This window comes from Hibiscus syriacus, unplaced genomic scaffold, assembly GCF_006381635.1.
Source record: "Hibiscus syriacus cultivar Baekdansim isolate YM2019G1 unplaced genomic scaffold, ASM638163v2 tig00117048_pilon, whole genome shotgun sequence".
Taxonomy (NCBI): domain Eukaryota; kingdom Viridiplantae; phylum Streptophyta; class Magnoliopsida; order Malvales; family Malvaceae; genus Hibiscus; species Hibiscus syriacus.
The window spans coordinates 6,072,191-6,082,520 of NW_024063538.1; the positions used below are offsets into that span (position 1 = coordinate 6,072,191).

At 33.7% G+C, this 10,330-nt stretch overlaps 1 long non-coding RNA gene across 1 annotated transcript; it reads left to right on the top strand.

Moving 5' to 3' along the window:
* Positions 1 to 246: 246 nt before the first annotated feature.
* Positions 247 to 3,474, top strand: LOC120197497. The gene is made up of 3 exons (XR_005523269.1): positions 247 to 453; positions 3,178 to 3,255; positions 3,386 to 3,474. It is a non-coding gene; the product is annotated as an uncharacterized LOC120197497 (long non-coding RNA).
* Positions 3,475 to 10,330: the final 6,856 nt, after the last annotated feature.

Here is a 10,330-nt window from a genome sequence, read left to right on the forward strand (position 1 = left end):
CAAAAATACCCGACTTGGATGACCCGACCTGTCGACCCGGCTAAAAAACACTGGGTATTTAAAACGAAAATACCCGATTTTTCAAGTCAATTACCCGACTTACTACTTTTATCGGGTTTTCGGGTTAGGCCCGGATCACAATATGTCACTTAACTGGATATCCACCAACACGATACCTTTTTTAATTTAATTTTTATATATTTTATATTTTTATTAAAACACTCGTCACTCTGTCTCAACTTTTTGTTTACTATTTTCTAACCCCCAAATTAGAAACTTTCAATCCCTAACCCCACGACCCTCTCAAGTCACGAGTCACCACTCACGAACGGCCTCGTTGGACCTCAGGCGACCGGTTAGGCGAGCATTCTTCACTGGTTCGATGCTTCCATCTCATAGTCATCGTCCCTCACCATCACTCGCCAAGCAGTTATTAGCGAGAGGCCCAAACCGGTATAACCCATTTTTCTTTTTTAATTTTTGTAAATACTGCATCCTGCTCAAGAAATAATTGGCTATTCCAATTTGTAATGCTTTCTTTAGCCGAGAAACATCAATACTATCCGGGTTATAGGATTAATATGCTATTCTTTTAGGATGCCTCCTATCATCTACTGAGATACCTAAATATATATTTATATTTCTATCGTTGTTAATAAGAAATAATTGATATATTCATTCAAATCTAATTGGTTTTTCCTAATTGCTAAATAATTTTAGCGAGTTTGTATTTAAACATCGAAAATCCTGTTTGGTTCCACATGTTTTCCGGGTCAATTTTCATTTGGCAGTCCTATGATAGAAGCAAGCAACAAATTTGGATATGAAAAAAAGAACTAGTGAAATGACAACACTCGAACGCTATATTTGGATATGAAGTTATAACTCAGTATAGAAAAAATAAAATAAGAATACCAAATTATGTTTAGCTGATTGTTGAATATGAAAAATTAACTTAGCATTTTTCAACTAGTTTCACTCACATTTCATTTATTTCTTAAAAATAAAAAATAAAACACTAACTTAATTTATGCAAATAAAGTGAGTAGTATCATGTTTTACTATTGAGCTAGATTTCATATCTCCGTTTCATTTTTTTCAACTATTGAGTATTATGGTTCGATAAATATCCTATTTTACTATGACCATTTATTTATTTCACTTTTTACTATTGAGTAATATCATGTTTGTGTTTGTATGCTAATATAACAATTTTTTTTATATTATGTCGATAATAAGGGAAAATCATGATTTAAGGAAGATATCTTCCTCAGTTGGGATCTAAGGAACCTGAAACTGTGATGGAGATTCCAACAAATACAAAAAACAAAAGGAAAGGGAAAAATACTGCTGAAGCTACAAGTGAAAAATGTAAAAAGCAAAAAACCTTTACTGTATGAGATCATTTTAAAGTATGCGAGGGTGACAAATTTCATGCCAAATTCATTTATTATTCTCAAAAGATATCTTGTGCATCTAATAATGGAACTAATTCCATGAAACGCCACACTGATTGGTACAAGAAAGCCCCTTTTAATGCCGATACAAAACAAACAATCTTAGATTTTGAGACTAAGACAAAGTGCAATGCTGATGGGACTATTGAAACTGTTAGTGTTCCTAGATTATGACATTTTGATCAAGATGAGATTAGAAAAAAACTTGTTAAAATGGTGATTGTTGATGAGTTGCCATTTAGTTTTGTTGAACGTAAGGCTCGTGCTACAATTACTAGAGATTGTTATCCTTTGTTTATAGAAAAAACGAAGAAGTTGAAAAATCATTTCAAGAATTTGTCTTCTAGGGTATGTCTTACAACAGAGACATGGATATCTAGTCAAAATTTTCATATACGTGTCTTACTGCCCATTTCATAGATGATGAATGAAAATTGCATAAAACAATCATAAACTTTTGTCTAATTGCTGGTCATTTTGGGGAGCTTATTGGTAGAGCTATTGAAAAGTGTTTACTAGAATGTGGTCTTAAAAGAATCATGACTATAACAGTTGATAATGCTAGTTCTAATGATCTAGCGATAAAGTATTTGAAGCAAAGTCTTAACTTGTGGGATGGTAGTGTGTTGAATTTTTGCATATGAGATGTACTGCACATATTTTGAATTTGGTTGTGAAAGATGAGCTGAAAGATGTTGATGCTTCTATTGTGAGAGTCTATGTTGTTGTGAAATATGTGAGGTCTTCCCCTGCAAGGCTTCATAAGTTTAAAGCTTGTGTTGAAGAGGGGAATATAAGTTTTAAGTCTCATGTTTGTTTGGACATTGAAACAAGATGGAATTCGACATATCCCATGCTTAAAAGTGCCTTGGTGTTTAGGAAGCCTTTCAAAAATATGAAAACTAAGTACCTTCCTTACACAAAGGAGCTTAGGAAGGTCAGTGGTGCTCCTGATGATGAAGACTGGGATAAAGTTATATATTTCTTGCATTTTCTTGAAATATTTTATGAGACTACATTGAGCTTCTCTGGATCAAGGTAAGTGACTGGTAATACCTTTATGGAAGAAATATATGATATTGGATAAACAATTAACCGTTATGTTGATGACTTTAATATTGGGCTTAAGATTATGGCACACTAAATGAAATTGAAATTTGATAAATATTGGGTGAATGTTAATAATGTGAATGTGTTGATGTTCATTGCTTTAGTTCTTAATTCTAGGCATAAGTTGAGATATGTTGAGTGGATCGTTTGTCGTTCTTCTGATCTTAGTGACTAGTATGTCTTGTGTCAATGGATTAAAGATACTTTGACATTGTTGTTTGATTATTATGATTATTATGCTTCTTCACATCCTTCTTCAACTCAAATGAGATCATGCTCCTTGGGTCTTAATTCTAGTGGTCATGGTGGTGAGGGAGAAATAAAGAAGTTGAAATGAACAAATTTGAGAACAAATTGTGACAGAGGTAGAACTAAATGACACTTCTGAAACAACAACCGAGCTAGAGAGGTATTTGGGGGATAAATGTGTTCATGACAATGATAATTTTGATATCTTAGCTTGGTGGTATGTGCAAACAAATAGCTATCATATTCTTATGAGTATGGCACGTGATATACTTGTGATTTCGGTTTATACCATTGCTTTGGAGTCCGCTTTTACCACGAGAGGATGTGTTCTTGATTCCTTCCACAACTCTTTGACTCCTAGGTTGGTGGAAACTCTTATTTGTACTCAAGATTGGATCTGTGCTCCTCATGAACTCATCCTTATAGAATATGAAAGAAAGTTAGTTTTCGATTCCAAATTTATTAATTTTATTTTACAATATTTATATACATAGTTTAGATATTTAAATAATTATATTTCTAATCATATAATATTTTTATTGACATATATTTGTAATATATTTATGTAGAAATGAAATATTTGACTTCGGAGCAACACACAATTATCATTGATGAGACGAACGAAGTTTCGGAGCAATGAAATATATCTCTTTAGTTGCATTTTCTTTAGACTTTTAACATTTAAGTTTTATATTTAGATTATGAAATTTTAATTTTTGAACTTTATGTTTGAATTATGTAATTTGGGGTTTTAAGTGTCTAAGATGTTCAAATTTTAATTTTTCAAAAAAATTAGTGCAATTTTTTTTAGTGCAGAATGGTTTACTATTTAGTGCAAAATTTGAAAAAAATGAACTAAGGTGCCTTATTACCTGAACCAGCGGGTACCCTGATTATGCATGTACTCGACTTGTAGGTACCCTAATATTAAAGGTCGAGGCATGGGTTGTTTTTTAGTACCCGAACAGTATGGGCGCCCGATACATCGGGTACTAAAAAATGTGGGAACCTGGTTTTGAACACCCTTACAAATAATCAATTTAGAACCTTGGGCATAAATGTGAGGACCAAATCTAAAATTCACCTAAATTATAAAAGTTCAAGGATTAAATTAAAGGAATCTATATTTAAGGGTTTAATCTAAAGTCAAGGTATTCTATGACTAAATTGAAAGAAAGTAAAACTAATCCTCATAAATTTAAGGCAATTAAAAGGACTAATTGAAACAAATTAAGATAAATAATTGAAATTAAAAATATAAATTAACGACTAAAATGAAAGAAAGTATAATATAAAGTTCATAAATTAAAGTCAAGGTATTCTAGGATTGAAATATAAATGCTAAAAATTAAATGACAAAATTAAAACACTAAAAAACTAAAATACAAAAATTTAAAGGGTAGAAATGTAAATTGTCTAAATGTAACAATCGAATAAAATTAAAGGTTAGTAGTTGATTTTTTTTAATTTTAACTCGGATCGTAATAATGCTAGTCCTATCCTGGGACGGACCGTTTAAGCTTGTAAAATTAATTTAGTGTAAAAATTAAAAAGTCAGTAGGTTATAAATTAGTAATTAGCTGTTAGAATTAAATTTTACTCGGACCACAATAATGTGGGTTATATCTTGGGATGGGTCACTGCAAGGTTGATTCGAATGTTTATTACAATAATTTAATAAAATAGTGATAATAACAGGAAAAATCACAAAATTGGGGCAAAATTTTGAAACAATAAAAAAAAGGGATTAGTGACTAGAATATTAAAAGTACGCCTAAAGTCGATGAATTAAGAAGTAATTAACCTTAAAAAATTTGTACTTAACCTAATTTTCAACCTTTAGTCATTTTAAAAATAAACCTAGATAACTAATCTCCCTTTTATCTAAGTGTTCCAAACTTTCTTCTCCCCCACGAGACTGTCACTATTCCCAAATACCAAATGACGACGCTCGACCACCGTCCATCAGTGGTCATTCCATTCTGATCATCAACATAGATGAGCAAAGAAACCTAAACGAGATCCCCACAAGCCCAGAGCTATCCATTTCACCTTTTCAAACTCCACCATCACTCGATCCAAGCTCTTACGAGCCCCTACCACCACTCACTTATCGTAGATCGGTGTTGTTTCATTCCCTTCGATTGTCATCAGCAGTGTTCAACAACCAAAACGCCACCAATATTAACCTAAAGTCTTCTTTTTCTCTTCTAGTCCTCAAAACCAGAACCTAAAAAAACTCAAATGCCAATAAATGACCCTAAAACATTAAGACTTCTCATCTCCCCGACTCCGGTGACCTCTAGCGACTACTTTGCTCATCTTTTATCTCGACAAAGCCTCACTCGATGTGAGAAACACTCGAAGAGATGACATATGCACCACATGCCCAAAGGATGGGCTCACCTTGCCACTAGACCCAATCACAAGAGGATGGGCCAAACTACTCAAATATCAACTCCAGATTGCAGTCCAAGCCTTTGTCAGCAAAGGCATACACGCCCACATAGATTTTAAAGAATTCAAAGAAGAAAAATCACTCATCATTCCTCCCATATCAACTTGGATCACAACAATCCAAGTTACTTCTGGGCCCAACTGCGAGACCCAAGAAGATATGCTCAAAAATCAGTTTGAACTACCTTGTGCCTAATAATTTGTAAAGTTACACAATGTTAAATTTAAAAAGCATGTGATAACTCATTCTCTTAGGAATTTGTTATTCTTTGCTTTATTTTGTTAGGATAAGGGTAAACAGGTCATTGAATGTAACACTTGATAGCTTATCATCCTCCACCCTTGCTTAACACGCCAACTATATATCACAAGACAATGATAACTTATCGAACCCCTTCCCCTTGCTTATCATAAGCGTAGGCGCCTATCAAGACCCATTTTCCCACCATGTCGCCTACCCATCTTGTAAAAGAAAGATCTGAATTGTTCATCAAGCTTCAATAGTCCTCTCATGCTTTCTTTCATCTGCACCATCGGATCAATGCTTTATCAAGGGCCCTCATTCAAGCCGCCTATGTCACAAAGAATTAATATAGTTTTTTTGATTATTTTATTGTTATTTTATTCTTCATTCATGTTACAACAAGGACTCCTCAAACACTATATAAAGGAGGCCCTCCCCACCATATTAATCATCAAGTTTTCTTCTTCATTCAATACAACAAGAGTTCATTTTTTGCAAGAGTTGATTGCCTTGTGCCTTCAAAACTTCTTTTTCTTTTAGTTCTTCCAAGTTTTTGAGAGAGATCTTCACACTCCATTTACCTTTTCATTGCGATTAGAAGGGCTGGTTAGAGTTGTATTGTCGAGTTTGCCTTTTCATTGTGATTAGGAGGGTTATATAGGACATTTATCCATCTATTTTCCATCTTGCATCATTAACATCTTCTTCCTCCATCATCACGCCACCTTCATCAACAAACCCTAGGGTTTGCGTCAACACTATATATACCGAGGGTAAATTTTCAAATCAATTTTCCCATCAATTCATCCATCCAATTTCAGTTTCATCTTCACCATTACGTTCCTTAAATTCTTATATTTCCTACCATCAAAATCCATCAACCTTAGCCTTAGCCACCTACCTTTAAATGAAAGATAAGTTTGATTCTTTATTACATGTTTTATCTTTACTTCAATTCTATTACCCTTATTTTCACATCGTCTTGGTTTCTTTTATCTTCTTACCCTTGTTTTCATTGTCTTAATCTTATTTCTTTACCTTAATTTCATCATAAAAACCCTAAAAAATATCCCTTTTCATCGCCCATCACACCTATTCATAACTCCTTTTTTCATCGAGTCTATAGCTTTTTATGTTTGTTTCCTCGACAAAAGCAACGTTAATTCATCTGATGTTACTTCTCTATCAATTGGTATAAGATTTGAGATGATTCTTGGGAAGAATCAAACCAATTAGACTTATTCTTTAAGCATCACCCGTCGAAGTACCCCAACGGAGCTAGTTTGCAAAGATTCATCATTTCAATTTTTTTCAATTTAGTTTCAATTCATTTTTGTTAGTTTGTTGATTTCTATCACACAAAAAAATTAAAAATAAAAAAATACAAACATAGGAATTTGGAGGTGACTTTTTACAAGAACATACTTCATCCAAAGATGATTCTAAAGTCCAAAATTTAGCCCAATCGGAGTTCATTCGACCTTTCAATTATATCATTCAAGTTCTTCTCATTGAAGGATTTTTCTAGAATTTTCAGAAAGAATTTTGTACTAAAAATTTCCAGATTACAACAACGCTAATTAAAGAACATTCACAAAAAAAAAAAAACAAAATTGTTGGAGATCCCCTTAAAAAATGTTGTTCAATTTGATCAAGTGTTTTAGGTTTTTTCAGGTTTAGGTTTTCCACTTTTCTTTGATTCTTATTGCTTTAGGTTCCTTTGTTTAACCTTTTCTTGTCTCTCTACACCATCTAACACATTCTCTTCCTTGTGTTAGTAGGATTAAAGAGTTTTCATATTTATTCTTCCTTGCATTCTTGTTCACTTGTGGTCGTACCTTTCCTTGGTATCTTAGAACTTCTAAGTTTTTTTCCTATTTTGTTAGTGATCAAACTCCGATACGAACATAGAAATACTTCTGGGAGAAGATAGTTTTAAAAGTACAAGATCGACTTTCTTGCCTCTCGTTGTGTTGCTTTTCTTGGAGTGACTTGTGAGGTTTCTTGTTTCTTTTCTTTTCCACTTTAAAATTTTCTTTTAAGTGTTGCAATTTCAGGATGACTAAAGAAGAATCATTCACCATGGCTCTAGAAATCCTAGTAATTGTCGTGAATAATCAATCCACACTACTAGTCGAAATCCAACAATGAATCAAAGAAATCAACGTCTCCATCCAACAACAACATGTACAACCTAATGCTAATAATCAACTGAGACAATCAGAAGAAAATCTACTGACCAATCCCATGCAACATAGACTTCAAATGACGGAACTCTTTGCAAAACCAAAGTTCACAATACCACCATTCAAGGGAGACTATGACCCAGACTTTTACATTGACTGGAAAGCAAAGTTGATCTTATTTTCTCCTACCACGAGAATAAGTTCCACTAATCACTATGGAATTACAAGGCTATGATCTCACATGGTGGATGCAAACACTAAAGGCAATTCAAGAGTACATGATCATAGATATAACATCCTGGATAGACATTAAAAGAATTATGCAAAATAGTTTCTTACCGACACACTACATACATTACGTAAAACAATGACCACCAACTTAGACAAGGAAGAAATTCAGTTGAAGAATACTACAAAGAGATACAATCCCTCATGAACTGTGCAAACATCACTGAAGACGAAGAAGACACTATTTCAAGATTTATAGTTAGGTTGAACTTTAACATCGTCTACCTACTTGATCTACCGGCTATGAACACCTTGAAGAAACATTGAAGAAGATGATCACAACCGAAACAGAACTTGAATGAAGATATCACTTCAAAGAAACTTTCCAAGGTACTTCTTCTAATTTACAAGGTACTTATTCAAACTTTAATTCATTGTCTACCCCACTTTCTGTCACGAATAAGAAATCAATGGATGAAAAGCCTAAGATGGCTAATAAAGATATGATCAAGAACCCTAAAGAGTCCCGAATAAAAGAAACCTTTTGCTTTAAAAGCAAAGGTTATGGTCATGTTAGTCACGATTGTACAAATTTGAAAAACATGATAATTCGAGAGGAGGGTAACATTTGGTCGGAATCAAATATGGATTTTCCCGAAACATTGGAAAAAATACGCTAACTTATTAGGATAGTGGTGGCTTTGATGCATTGTGCTTGGTTGTGAGGAAAACTCTAAGTATACAAGCAGTCGATGACTCGGATATACAACGAACAAACATCTTCGATATGCGATGTCAGATAAAGGATAAAACATACTCCTTGATCATTGACAATGGAAGTTATATTAATGTGATTAGTAGTTAGTTATGTGGTAGATAAACTTAGCTTGCCTTGTCAACGACACCCAAAGCCATACTGTTTACAATGGCTTAAGGAGAATGCTGGGATGAAAGTCACAAGCAATGCTTAGTTAACCTGAAGATGGGTAAATATTGTGACAATGTGTGGTGTGACGTAATTCCGATGCAAGCATCTCACATTCATTTGGAGGACCATGGCAATATGACAATAATGTCATTTACTATGGTAAAGCGAACAAATACTCTTTAAACATTAATGGAAAACCGTACAATCTCTGACCAATGCATCCGAAAGACATTCTACAAGATCAAAATATAATTTGTGAGGAGGTTGGGAGCCTAAAGAAAGAGGTAAAATTAAAAGAGTTCACAACCCATAAAAGCAAAAAAATGACCCACGGAAGGTTAGTGAATCAACTTGTGAGAAAAAAGAGTCACAAAACATTTATGCAAGTCCAAAATACATGAGAGAAACTTTTCCCCAAAATAAAACTTGCATCCTTATACGTTTCAATGACACCATACTTTAGATTTCTACTAACCTCATAGATTTACCTAGTATTTTTGTTTCTCTTTTGTAGGATTTCACCGATGTCTTAAGCGATCCACTGGATAACTTACCACCTAAAAGAGGAATCGAACACCAAATTAACTTCATTTTGGAATCTTCAATTCCAAACTAACTTGCATATCGATGTAATCTCAAAGAAACTAAAGAATTAGAATGACAAGTGGACACATTGATACAAAAAGGTGACATCTGTGAAAGCCTTAGTCCTTGTGTTGTTCCAGTGATTCTTATGCCAAAGAAATATAGTACATTTCGAATGTATGTAGATTGCAGACCGATCAACATAGTCACATTCAAATATACGCACCCCATTCCATTCCATGCCTTGATGATATGTTAGATAAACTTCATGGATCTTGCATCTTCATAAAGATAGACTTGAAAAGCGGTTACCACCAAATTCGAATGAACGAAGGTGAAGAGTGGAAAACAACTTTCAAGATAAAGTTTGGACTCTACGAATGGCTCGTCATGCTGTTTGCCCTTACTAATACGCCGAGTACATTCATGAGACTAATGAACCATGTTCTAAAAGATTTCATAGGTAAATATCTTGTTGTTTACTTTGATGATATCATTATCTACTCATATTCTCTTGAATCTCATGTCCGACATGTTTGTTCCATCTTCGAGGTACTGCGACGAGAACATTTATTCCCAAACATGCACAAATGTGTGTTTTGTAGTGATAAGCTTATCTTTTTAGGCTTTATAGTCAGTGCACAAGGAATCAATGTGAATGAAGAAAAGATCAAAGCTATTCAAAAGTCTCCAACACCATCCTCTATCTCTAAGGAACAATCTTTCTAAGGTTTAGGAAGTTTATATCGACGTTTGGGCAAAGATTTCTCCACCATTGTTGTACTTTTGAAGGAAACAATCAAGAAATCATTTGAATTCAAATGGGGTTGACAAGCGTCATAATTATCAAATAAATAAACCCTTTTTCTTAGATAAGAAAGCTATA